At 38.2% G+C, this 13,957-nt stretch overlaps 1 long non-coding RNA gene across 1 annotated transcript in view; it reads right to left on the bottom strand.

The window, feature by feature from the left end:
- Nucleotides 1–1,225: 1,225 nt before the first annotated feature.
- LOC124622206 overlaps nt 1,226–13,957 on the bottom strand; it is a 40,735-nt gene continuing 28,003 nt past the window's right edge. The window contains exon 2 of the long non-coding RNA XR_006980602.1: nt 1,226–3,379. This is a non-coding gene — a long non-coding RNA (uncharacterized LOC124622206). The remainder of the gene's footprint in view (nt 3,380–13,957) is intronic.

Raw genomic sequence — 13,957 nt, 5'->3', positions numbered from 1 at the left:
CGCCACACACCGTTGGGTGGCTTGCGGAGTGCAAATGTAGATGTAGATGTAGACTGCCTTTTATTGGCAGGGCACTTAGAAAATGTAACAGACCTACTAAGGAGACTGCCTACACTACGCCTGTCCGTCCTCTTTTAGAATACTGCTGCGCGGTGTGGGATCCTTACCAGGTAGGACTGACGGAGTAAACCGTCATTTTATGAGAGACTGTTTTTCCTTTCCCATTCTGAGTTCCCTTGAACTGTTCCACCAGGTCGTAGCAGAGTGGTTTTTGGCCTGCAGACGATGTCGTATTTGTTCATTGTTAGCATTCTTATGCCAGACTTCGCGACTTCCAGATTCTGTAGTCTGAATTCCGGCCATGCTGACTTGTGTGCACCTGTGCCTTATGCCTGCTCATGTCCACCGCTGGCTACCGTGAATTCAGATCATTAAACTTAATTAAAATTCAAAAATCTCGTGATTTCTTGTTCGGATCACGAAGCGGTTTTCACCAATCCGACTTTAATAACATTTCGCATCAATCCAAATGATTTTACACCTAATTCCTTCTCCCCAGCGTTTTTTAAATCTACCAACTTATTAACGCTGAGATGAGGGAGCACAGTCAGATGACACAGCACTTAAACATCTCAAGCTACCTGAGCTCATCAGCGTATAGGCCTCACGTTGACCGAACTTTGGCTTGTAGTCATTGCGAGCGTCAGGCAGTAACGAAGATATAGCCATGTAGTAACATCACTGTGATCTTCTGGTGCTTCCAGCGTCCAGCACGTCTTCACCACCACTGGTGACATTAATGGACTGCGCCACATTTCGATCAAAGTCTCAGTCGCAACTGTCTTAGTCGTCTGGCATAGTATACAGAGATCCTCAGTCAAGGTGTAACCAAGCGATTTGTAGCCTCTGCCTGTGGCAGTTATATTCCGTGCTGCCTTTAATATCTGCAAGTTTTCTGTAGGCAGTGGCATTTAGCAGTTTTACCCAATTTTACGGAAAGCAGTGCCAGTTGTGTTAAGTGCAGTAACACCTCAAAAACATGACATTATTTTTAATGTCTGTAAGTGTATCTAATTATCGCAGGTCAAAATTCTGTTCCACATACGATTAGGAGAGATGACACCAGATCGGACACTGCTACTCCATAATTCCCTATTACTGCCTACGGAAGTCTTGAGATTTTGTAGTAATCTACACCACATTTCGAAAACAATAAAACAAATGCTTTATGGTAAACACATTTTATTGCATAATCAATATACATGTTTTAACAAAGATGACATAGTAATAATTCTTGAAGTGTAAGTGATCAAAATTTATTGATTTTCGTTAAGAACTTTGTTTCTGGGTACTTATTAGGACTGAAAACAGTCAAACCAACACAATCTTATGTCAGCTATTGCTGAAGGCTTTATCAAAATTTATTTATTTAATTACCCGTATGTTAAAAAGAGATAGTGAGAAAAACAGTTGGAGGAATTATTGAGGTACCAGCCATGTCCTGTGGTCGTCGACACAAGTCTATTTCACTGCCCAATTACGGAAATTAGACATTTTGGTGAATGAAAAGCCCTAGTAGAGCATAAAAATAGCGGAGACTGTTATGGACGGAGCTGATAAGGTTTATGTTGCTTCATATAATTTTAAATATTTACAAATATCATAAAAGCATACGGAGATTCGTATTAAAAGTGAAGAACTCAAAATTTAAGGAAAAGCTAAGAATAGAAAGCAGTTTCTCGTAAAAAGTAATGGCAATCAGCTTTACTTGATACGGGGATACTGACATTATTATAATAATGTTTTCAAACAGGTCAACTATGTGCTATATCTAATGTATGTTATTATTGGATGAATTATCATTTTTTTCAAAAGTGATTATTGTCAGTTAAGAGCCAACTGCACCTTCTGTAAATTTCGCTTAAAAGTGGTACCCGTAATTCATGAACTCTTAAATGTGTGTTGGCAGCTGATGTTAAACGTTTGGCATACAAGAAGCGAAGACAATTCCTGCCAGCTGGACGTTCCACACATTTCACGAATTACAACCAAAGTTCTATGTCTTATTCCGTTTCATACGGGAGTAACTGTGGCGATACTATCCTCATTTACTGATTACCGGAGATTAAGGAACGCTTCTTCTCTCTTCTCTCTTGTCTCTCCTCCAAGCACACACGTACACAAAATCTCTCTCTCTCTCTCTCTCTCTCTCTCTCTCACACTCTCACTCTCACTCACACACACACACACACACACACACACGCTGAGAGAGAGAGAGAGAGAGAGAGAGAGAGAGAGAGAGAGAAAGCAGTAGCTCTCCTTTAGGAAACATCTTGCGTATATAAGTTATTTTCATTATAGAAATTAGGCAGAATGTCAATAAATATTTCGGAATGTTTGTTCTAACTAAAAAGCTCCTTCAATGGGTTTACATTATGGTGGCCTTCTAATGACTAATTCTAACTATTCAACAAGAGTGCCAGGCCAATGGACGCTGAAGAAAGCAACAGAGTGCTATGTCTAATGACTGTGTCCCCTTATCTCCCTGTAGCCACAAGGGATCGACACAGATTTCGAAGTGCAGTCAATGCAGTACTTGCTTTTTCATTCCCTCTGCTGCATCAAGATATATACGTCGACGTCTGGCTGGTAGTGGAAATGTGATGATATCTTGGGCTACACTCTTACCCGTCTCTTCTAGACAAGTGGATGAAAATATTCTTGTGAGAATCGCTTGCAGAGTATGTTATTATGTGTTATGCCTGATTAAGGGATTATAAGTTAAAATTACACGAAATAGGTAAGAAATGTTAGAAGGAAGGCAGTTCATTGGCCCCAAAGGTTACAAAGTTCATTTGATCCAAGGGTAAGTACACCCTTGGTTTGTGATAAAATACAAGTATGAAAAATTAAATTAGTATGTAGCACATATTACTTCAAGGAACTCTCGTCGACCTCTTTTCTCAGAGCAGTACTCTTCTCGTACGGGGTGGTTATCTCGAAACGTGGAATGAGCCCTTATGAGATTTACCTAGCCCAGACCCGCAGAAAGTCCCCATGACGAGGGCAGTGAGTGTAGTGTGTAGTGTGTAGCGTCTAGCATGCGCCTACAGCCAGCCGGTGAGGGTCTGCCCCGTCACTTTGGACTTCCCGCCGGGCTTGTAGGCCCGAGGAGAAGGCGTCGGTGCCGAGCCGTCCTCGCGCTCCTCCTTTCCGCTGTCCTTTGCACCTCCTTCCTTCTTCTCTTTCTCCTCCTCGTCCTTCGCGGGGCCAGCTTCCCCAGACTTCTTGGGCGCACCCTCTTCTTTGTTGGCACCGGCACCTCCAGAGGCGCTGCCGCGTGAGGAGGTTGATGAAGACCTTGACGAAGCGGGGGAACCTGACGGAAAATTTGTTACAGATCGTTGTTTATTCACAGCTCAGCATGTGTTATCAAACAACTCTTCTACCACATACTGCAGCGAGCTATTAATGTTGGACACAAGCCATGAAATCAACATATACTGGCCCTGTAAGTCACTGATGTACAGGGTGAGCACAAAGTCTTGCCCTGATTATAACAATTTATTACAGAACAACCGTTTGTCATAATAATTTACATTTGATGCCGTTACATAGGTTAGTGTTACTAGGTTTTTTTTAAGACCAGTTCTTTCACAGTACCCACAGCAGCTAGTATCCTAGCCTTCAGCTCGTCGACGTCAGAAACTGGTGGGAGGAAGACTCTGTCGTTGATATAGCCCCAGAAAAAAAAGTCAAGGGGCGTAATGTCTGTAGAGGGGAGTAATGTCCGGATCGGTGGATTGGAAGGAACGGTCCAACACCCTGGCCACCCCGCTCTCCAGACATTACGCCTCTTGACTTTTTTTGATGGGGTATATCAAGGACAGAGTCTTCGTCCCACCAGTTTCTAACGTCGACGAACTGAAGGCTAGGATACAAGCTGCTGTGGTTACTGTGACAGAACACATGTTACGAAACATCTGGCGGGAACTGGAATACGGCCTCGACATTCTCCGAGCTACCAAGGGAGCACACGTTAAGGTTTACTAACGTAAGTGGTCTTAAAAAAAAACTAATAACACTAACCTATGTAACGGCATCAAATGTAACTTATTATGTCAAACGGTTATTCTGTTACAAATTTTTATAATCAGGGCAAGACTTTGTGCTCACTATGTATATCTTTAAGCCATTAGTGATGCATCAAAAATATTTGAGAGTAGGTTCCTCATACCAAAACAAGGAAACGTTTCACTTCCTCAGGTACATAAAATCGTCAGTTTCAATTTTCCTGAGCAATCATTGTGCAGTTGCATGTTATCAGTTTATAGTCGTCTGATCAGGCAAATTGTTTGCATTCTCATCAATTCACACACGCTATAAAATGGCCTCACTTTGCATCTATGCAGCTTGAAATTATCTGATGGTGAAAAGTCTTACCAATTCAAGAACACCCAAATGGTATCGGATGGCTTTATTGATATCCAGGGCTGGCTTAGAAGGTACATTGTTGGTCTTTGAAACGTCCGCTGTACAAACTAATTATTTTTATGTATTACCTATTTCAGCTTAAAATCACACATATGGTATAAATAACCTCTTCTGTCATTATCAGACAATTTGAATAGCTTACATGGTAAACTTTCAAATGAACGGCCTTGGGAGACACTCAGAATGAAAGCATATAGGCAAAGGCCTTTTCGTTCACGAGTTACTATCTAAAGTGTTCAAATCATCTGATGACGACTTGGTAATACGTCGAAACCAGTAATAATATCGTTTGTGTGACCTGAGACAGAAATATGTAATTAAACAATTCGCGTGTCAAATGTTGCATGAAAGCAGTCCACATAGCCGAACTTAGCCTACTAAATTGAGGTGAATACAAACAATGGGATGAGTATAAACGAAACTTCCAAAAACGTTCTACGTTGTCGTGTCGGAAGAAAAATGGAAAACTTATTCAAAGATTTGTTTGTCTAGGTGCGTAGTCAACTAATCTAACAGGGAAATTACGAATATCAAAGTTCACGACACTGAAAGTGAAAGTTCACTCTACCTTCATTTGTAAGTACCAACCTAGATTGTGTTATTTTAATTCAAGTACATGAGAAGGAAATTTGCAATCCCATTTCATTAACCAAAAGTTCAGTTTGAAAGTATACTCGTGTTTCGGCTAATTGAAAATGTCAGGCTGTTTTTTCGGAAATTGTCGAGTGAACAGAAACAGTAATCGTCAGTGTTTCTTCAGCAGAATACCAAGAATTTGACATAAACGAAAAACCATGTGGCACTGTTCTGAGCCCAGGAGGTTATGCTGTGAATAAAGTATATGGAAAAAGTTAGTTGTCATTTAGATTGCACACATGTAAAATTCGTTACTAAAAGGCAAAGGTTATGATGATTTTTCGGAGGAAACAAGGCTGCTAAAACAGGTTTATTTTAACAGATGAGAAGTGATTATGTACTTAACGAGATGTTGTTTGAAAGCTGTCCAATACTTCTAGGAATACGACTCATAGATTCAAAGATTTCATTTTTAAACACGATGTCAGTGACTTGGTATATTAACAAACAAACAATTTCATAAATTTAAAATTACCGTACACTAGTTAGAGATATAACAATTTTTACAAGGAAAACAAAATGAGAAACCACAATTCATGCAATATATTTAGTTTTTGTACTGAGTAAAACTTTTTTTCAACTGGATAAACTTTATTTGTTGTTCTTTAAAATTCAAAACTGATTTTAACCTGTCCCTATTCACCCAAAAAGGCCAATAAACAGAAAAATAATAAGATTAACCCTACTGTTTTATACTGCCCTCTCTGCAGTGTGAATAAAAGTAACAAGATTTAATTTTTTATGTTATAAAAGGCTTTCCTAGGTTGCAAATGTAATTATAATTTTAAGATTGGGCACAAGACCTATAATTCAATATAATTCTGATTTTCATTTTTCTTTTGAAAATTATAAGTTTTTCTTTTAAAGCTGAAAACTCTTTCTGTTCATACCATTTTACAATACCAATCCACTTCTCACAAGAAACTGTGGTCAGTGCAGTTCTAACAATGTGACTTAAATGTGGTGGGGTGTCAACCATCATGTATAATTCGCCTTAGAGTTTGTTTGTGGTATAGAGTTATATGCATACCTTTCACTATTTTTTAAGGAAAGAGAAATTTTGGTCGTGACAAAGAAAATTAATGAATGTATATTGACAATTCTTACATGTACACCATGTGAAACTGTCGACAAAGTAGGAAGGGTTTTGAAGAGGTCTCTGCAAGATGTTCTAAATTAGCATCACATATAATTCTTACTTTTCTGATTATCTCTATAAATTGAACCATCCAGACAATGATTACCTGACTCATTAGTGAATGTAAATATACATAAGAACTAATTATTCTTTTTCAGTCACCTACAACCCTCGAGTACTGCAAAAGTAGTTAACATGACGTATTAATTCTTGGAAGTGGTTTTCTGTTGTTTGATGTCTATCTTCTTTTCTAGGTTTGTATTTCATTCAGTACATTATTTTTCTACCTTGTGATGGTTTTATATTCCTGTAGCTTAATGTTATCTATATTGTTAACAAAGGAAAGCAAATCTGGTTACGAGAACAGTGCTATAAAAGAGAGATGCGGCAGTATTTCAACTGTGGTAGGGAAGGCGAATCACTGACTTCGGTTTATTGGGAAAATTCTAGGAAAGTGCAGTTTATCTATGAAGGAGACCACATATAGGACAGTAGTATAACCTATTCTTGAGTACTACTCTAGTGTTTGGGATCCATACCAGGTCGGAATAAAGGAAGACATCAAAGCAGTTCAGATGCCATCTTTTAGAATTGTTACCAGTAGGTTCAAACAACACGCAAGTCTTATGGACATTCTTTGGGAACTGAATGGGAATCCCTTGAGAGAATGCGGCGTTCTATTTGAGGAACACTATCGAGAAAATTTAGAGAACCAGCATTTGAAGCTGACTGTCGAACGATTCTACTGCCGCAAACATACATTGCGCGTAAGGCCTGTGAAGATAAGATACGAGAAATTAGAGCTCATAAGGAGGCATATAGACACTCGTTTTTCCCTCGCTGTGCTTGTGAGTGGAACAAGAAAGGAAATGACTACTAGTGGCACAGGGTACCTCCCACCGTGCATTGTATGGTGGCTTGTGGAGTAAGCATATAGATTTGTAAATGTAGATACAGAGGTAGAAGCTATGCTACAGAAAAAAAGAACATAATGTGAAAGAAGATTTTTAAGTGGCATTTACAGTGTGAAACCTAATTGATAAAATGTGATGTTTAGCAGCTTCTCTTGTTTTAAGATATATGATTATGTACTTTGTTATAAAATTAATGTAACCGAAACAAATATTGATATAGTGACCAATAAAGTATCAATGGATCACACAGGAAATAGAATCCGGAAGACTTAATTGGATCCTCCGATTTGCTGTCAATAGTTAACTTTCCAAAATGGGTGGCTAATGACAGTTGGACCGTAACCGTCGATGTTTTCTTTAAATGCGAAGATTTAAATTAGGCTTTACCATGATTATCACAGATATTGATTGAAACAACAAATTTACTGTTACCAGCTTCCACAACATGTTTCAAATCGTAAGTAGGCTGTTTAGGTTTTTATATTGGTAACGCCACATAGCGATCTGTATGAAAATCACTGGCTGTGCTGTGTGCAGTCTGTGGCTAGTTTGCATTGTTGTCTGCCATTGTAGTGTTGGGCAACTGGATGTTAACAGCGCATAGCGTTGCGCAGTTGGAGGTGAGCAACCAGCAGTGGTGGATGTGGGGAGAGAAATGGCGGAGTTTTGAAATTTGTAAAACTGGATGTCATGAACTGCTATATATATTATGACTTTTGAACACTAGTAAGGTAAATACATTGTTTGTTCTCTATCAAAATCTTTCATTTGCTAACTATGCCTGTTAGTAGTTAGTGCCTTCAGTAGTTAGAATCTTTTATTTAGCTGGCAGTTTTGCTAACTATGCCTGTTAGTAGTTAGTGCCTTCAGTAGTTAGAATCTTTTATTTAGCTGGCAGTATTGGCGCTCGCTGTATTGCAGTAGTTCGAGTAATGAAGATTTTTGTGAGGTAAGTGATTTGAGAACGGTATAGGTTAATGTTAGTCGGGGCCATTCTTTTGTAGGGATTTTTGAATGTCAGATTGTGTTGCGCTAAAAATATGGTGTGTCAGTTTAGTGTTGATCAGAATAGGCAAAGAGCAAAATGTCTGAGTACATTCACTTCTGCTCAGCTGTTTGAAAAACAAATAATGTAAGAGGTTTATCAGCACAGTAATTCATTAATTTTTCTAAGGGGACGTTTCATATGGCGACCCTGCCAGGATTCGAACCTGGAATCTTCTGATTTTTTCTTGCAGTTTGTGCAATTAGTGCAGCCTTTGTTTATTGCTAGCGCGTAATTGTAGAGAGAATTTCCTTTGTACTTGTAGTTTTTTGTACAGTAAAACAGTTGTGGCATGCATGTAGATTTGCACTAAGTATTTCACAGCTGCGCTTGCAATTAACGAGATATTATTTTCAATGTTATGTAAATGTGTTTTTTATTTCGCTCTTCAAATTGTGTTTTTCTGTGTTGTCGTGTGAAATATTGTGACAGTAATGGCATGTGAAAAACGTAATACTAGGCTCCAAAGTAAACTGAGAAATGACAGTGAAGACGAAAGCAGTGTGTTAGTGCCATCGTGTAATGAACTAACTAATGTTCAAAGTAGTAATTTGGTAATTGTGCATAGGGAAATGTAGCGTGTGGCAAACAATGGTGTAGACAGTGAAACAATTAGTGAACAGGGAAGCATTATCGATTGATCGGACGGCAACAGCCCGCCTCGGGAATCGGGAATGACAGGACACAATTTTGCAAATACTGCAGATTCAGGTTTTGGGTCCTCACCGTTTTCTCAAATAAGTCAAGACACATTTTCTGCTTGTCAAAATGTGAATGTTGCCGGTGCAACTTCACTGCCGAAAAGCACTGAGGAACATGTTTCAGACACCAGTGCATTGTTATTACAGTTAATGCAACAAGTGGGACAAAGGCTACAAAAGTTAGACATAATGGAACAAAATCTTCAAAGGTTAGACACAACGCTTGAACAAAATCAGAAACAAATGAGACAAAATCTTCAAAACTTAGACACAATGGAACAAAATCTTCAAAAGTTAGACACAATGGAACAACACCAGAGACAAACACAGCAACATTTAGACGCAATGGAACAAAATCTTCAAAAGTTAGACACCACACTTGAACAAACACGTGAAGATTTAACTACTGAGTTACATAAAATCGAATCGAAATGTCAAAAAGTCTGTAATGACGTAAAAACACAAATTTGTGAGCATTTCCAACCTATTTTTTCACGTCATGAAAATGCATTACAGAATCATGAAGCAGCCACAAAGGAACCGCAAACTATAGTTCATGACAATCACGACACCTTGCAAGCTAAAATTGACTCAGTTGCATGTACCGATTCGGTTACGCAACTTGCAAAAACTCAGGAAAACTTAAAGGACAAAGTAGATACTCTGAAAATTGGTTCTGAAAGACACATGGAGGAAATTAGTTCATTATCAGAGAAAGTAGTTGAACTTACGAATCAGCTAAATAATTTATCTACGAAGGTAGATGATAATCTGAATGACACAAAACCGATAGTCTTTAATGACACAGAAGAGTGTGAATAAATTAGGAAATTCAAACAAAATCAGAATCAAATTAATACGCAACACCAAAGCGAAATCCGGGAAGTACAAGATCAGCTGACCCAGGTAATACAAGAATTACGTATTTCAGAGGACACTCGCGCTCCAATACGGGAAGAGGCACATAGAAATACGGAACAGCCACTAAATAATAACACAGGGCACTTCGGAAATTATGAAAGACATTGGCAAGGTACACCGAATTTTGAGATGGAACCGCCGAAACGACGTAACAATGACCGACATGCGACTCGCCGACATGATGATTTTGACTAGAAGCTGTTTATTACTACACGTCAATTCAAAACATTTAAGAGTTCCGGCAACGACATTCATCCACAAGCGTGGCTTCATCAATTCTCTCATTGTTCCCCCCCCCCCCCCCCCCAAACTGGTCATTGCAGGACAGATTAGAATTTATGTGTGGCTATTTAGAGAATGAACCAGCTGTAAGAATGCGATCGGTCATTCACGATTGCCACAGTGAAGGAGAATTTTATCATGCCTTCTTCTCAGCATATTGGTCTCAAGCTACACAAGACCGAGTAAAACATAGCATCATAATGATGAAACATTTCGAACAATCTGAATTTTCCAGTCTTGTGAAATATTTTGAAGACATGTTGCACAAGAATCAGTACCTGTCAAACCCATACAACCCCTCAGAACTCATCCGCATTTGCTTAATCAAATTACCTGAACATTTGCGACATATTATTTTGGCAGGACGTTGCAACGACGACATTGAAGCTTTTCAGGGACTCTTACAAGAATTAGAAATTGACACTGACAATCGCGGAACGCGAAAACAGGAACACAACAGTTACAGGTCACATCCGTCGCAATTCCGCGATGAAAGAAATAATAACTGGACACGTCAAAGCTATTCTCACAACACAAATCGTGACCAAAACAGACACCACCCATATGATAACCGTTGGCAGAGTAGTAATAATTACAGGGAAAGATCGCCTCACCGCGGTAGTGACTATGACAGAGACAATCAGAGAAACAGACAGTATGGGAACCAAAATAATTATTATCAAGGGAGACAGAATAACTTTAGACGCAACGGTCCAGCGCGCAGTTACGATTCAGGGAGAAATTGTCCACCACGTGACCGACAAGAAAGAAACTACAGGAACTACCGACATGACGACAGACGATATAATCATAACAACAGACCAGAATTTAACCAAAATTGGCGTGGTTCAAACATGGCAGGGCCCTCTCGGCAAGGTGAATTTGTAGAAGTTAGGTCTCCTAATCCCAATAACGACACGCGCCAACAAAGAGACAGACAATGACTCGCACCGCAAGTAGCCACGTGCGGCGGCTGGCTCAGAGAAAAATAACATAGATGGTAACCTTGAGAAAAATTCCAGTATTCTTTACCGACATATACCACACGATGACTCCGTTGAAGCTGAAACTCTGCGTACTAGGAAGAGTAAAGGTTTACACAACATTTCACGTGTAAAACCGTTTGTTGAAAGATAATCTGCTTTTTAACTTTGTCTTTGCCATAAAACTTTTTACTTCACATTTCTAGTATGCTTTGTCAGACTTAAGAAACTGTTACCATGCAACAATGTTTGAAGTTAAATATCCATTCAAGAACCTGGGCAACTTATTTAGACAGTAATTACGAATGCATTGTTATAGTGAACAGACGACACAGTGTTATACATTCTTGCATCAAGTTGCACGATTACGCAACGACTATCAGGCTTACATACTTAGAACTTATACTGCTAATGAGATTTTAATGCAACATTTTGGTTTTATTGAAAAGATACTCTTTATTTGAAGTACATTCGGTGAGATTAAAGATGACTTAGCATTTGGTTTCTTTGATAGCTACACGGCTATATCACGATGCTATTAATATTTGACACAATTTACATTGTTGCTTTTGCGGTGTATCTGTTTTATATCTGCACAGTTTTTCTGAATTCTTCTGGAAAGTAAAACATGTTTTAGTAGTAACTTTTGTGGTATAGCTACAATGAGACAGCCTTTTTCGTAGCACAATAATACGTCACATTATAGTACTTTCTTGATCACAGTAAGGTACGTAATAACTACAATATATATACGCAAAGCATTTCACTTTCGTTTATGATGAGGTAAGTACATTGACTTCAGCAGAACTTTGCTCACAGAGGACGATAACTACGACACTTCCACAGAATTATCTTACAGCAAGACGCCATTTAGTGCTACAGGACATGCATTTGAGTGATTAATTTTGTACTTAAACCATTTATTTTTTAAGATTTTTGAATTACAAAGAAAGTTTTCTGTGATACATTTCATTCCATAGCTGTAATCTGTAACACCTGAGGGTATAATTACATTAATCCTCAGGGGGGTACACGCTTACTTTGTGTACCATGTGTTTGGGAAGCACAAGAAGCCCTAGCTAATATGCTATTTGCTTACACAACTTTACACATCGGTACCATATTTCTGTAACACACAAATTACACAGCTATCTGATCATTTAACTGAGAGATAAACATTTTTTTACTACATCAGTGACACATGTTTACGCAATTTCACTGTTGGGTAACTTCACACTTATGAAATTGTATTTTGTCTGTACTTTGTGAACTGTTCTTATTTTTTTGGAACCATTGTGATACTATGAGAGCTTTGAATGATGTATTTGGTAAGGGAGCATGATTTTAAAGTACGTTTGAGGTAGATGACACTATTGAAATGAGCAGAGAATTTTTTTAGGTTTTGACATTATTGCAGAAAGCTACGACGTTTTTGAGATTTGACTGAGGTGTTATGATGTTATTTTTATGACGACGATGTGTATTATGCTGTTGAGGTATGTTTATGATCAATAAGATGATGCTACCGTATATGAGGAATTTGATTATGCTACGTATTTATTATGATGAAATATTGAAGAAGTGTCGACGAATACGTATATGAGTAATGAGTAGTGGTTAAGGACTCTGATTTGTGGAAAAGGATGTTGGAAACCAAGAATCGTACTTTAAGAGTTATGAAATGTGTGTAAATGCATGAATGTATCACAATGCCGACGAAAACTTTTTGAACACTGTTATATTCATAGGATTTTGTTTCTACACATTTGCAACGCAAATTCTCGACCTGTGAAATTTTTTATATGAGACTGTCACTGTAATGCAAACTGGTGTCGTAAATATTTCAGTAAGAAAGTTAAGCGACCACCTTCACGTAATGAGTCGTGGGCACCCAGCTGCGCGACAGTCGCCTGGAAAAAAGCCATTAGTGTGTGCCTTTCAGAGGCACAGGTGGAGAAAAAAAAAGGGGCCATTATCCTTGCTATTGACATTCCTTTGTAGAAAGCATCGCAAATACGACACGCTCAAACTTGAAAACATATGATAACACTGTGGAGCTCTTAATTTATGATATTTTCTGAAATGCCTAATGAAATGACAAGAAATATTTTTACGTCTATACACCTGATTATGACTACTGTCTTTCTAGTTGAGAGATTTTTTTACTACCTTATGAAATGCCATATGGCTAATGAATGATGTTTCATGCCTTCCTTTGTACATATTTACTCATTTTCTTTAATATCTAGTTCCTAGCTGCACTGCAGCATTGGTTATTATAAAATTTAATAGTTTTACTAATATCACTGTTTTCTGTCTACAGACCGAGTAAAGTATACGTTTATGATATACTTTCTTAGAAAAGAGAGCACAAATAGACATTCACAGGAATTGCATAAATAATTTTTTTACTGACTTGGTAACTTTCTTGCAGAGTAAGTTTTTGTGATGCATCACTCTAGTGTTAAGATGTGACATAGGTATTAAACATGGCCATTTTTACTGTAATATTTTTTCTGCTTGAGCTATGTCATGTTTAGATATAAGTTATTGCATTTGCTGCTGCTGTTTGCCTGGCATAGTGCTACTAAATTTCACTTTACATTACTCTGTTAAGCCAGTTTTACTACTGATTTATTTTTCTTGTTTGCTGCTCATTGCCTTATATTAGTTGTAATATTGCTGCTTGCTTTGCCAATTTGCATTTTTTTATCATTGCTGTTTGTGTTAATCGTTTAGTGCTGCTGCATTGCCGCATCCCTTAGTTTAGCATCTGAGCTCAGTAGATTTAAGTTAGCTTAAGAGGGGGTAGACTATATAAGAGAACAAGTTGTGATGAATTG

This window comes from Schistocerca americana, chromosome 7 (assembly GCF_021461395.2).
Source record: "Schistocerca americana isolate TAMUIC-IGC-003095 chromosome 7, iqSchAmer2.1, whole genome shotgun sequence".
Taxonomy (NCBI): domain Eukaryota; kingdom Metazoa; phylum Arthropoda; class Insecta; order Orthoptera; family Acrididae; genus Schistocerca; species Schistocerca americana.
The sequence above is the reverse complement of the archived record's forward strand: the minus strand, read 5'-3'. Positions and strand labels throughout refer to the sequence as shown.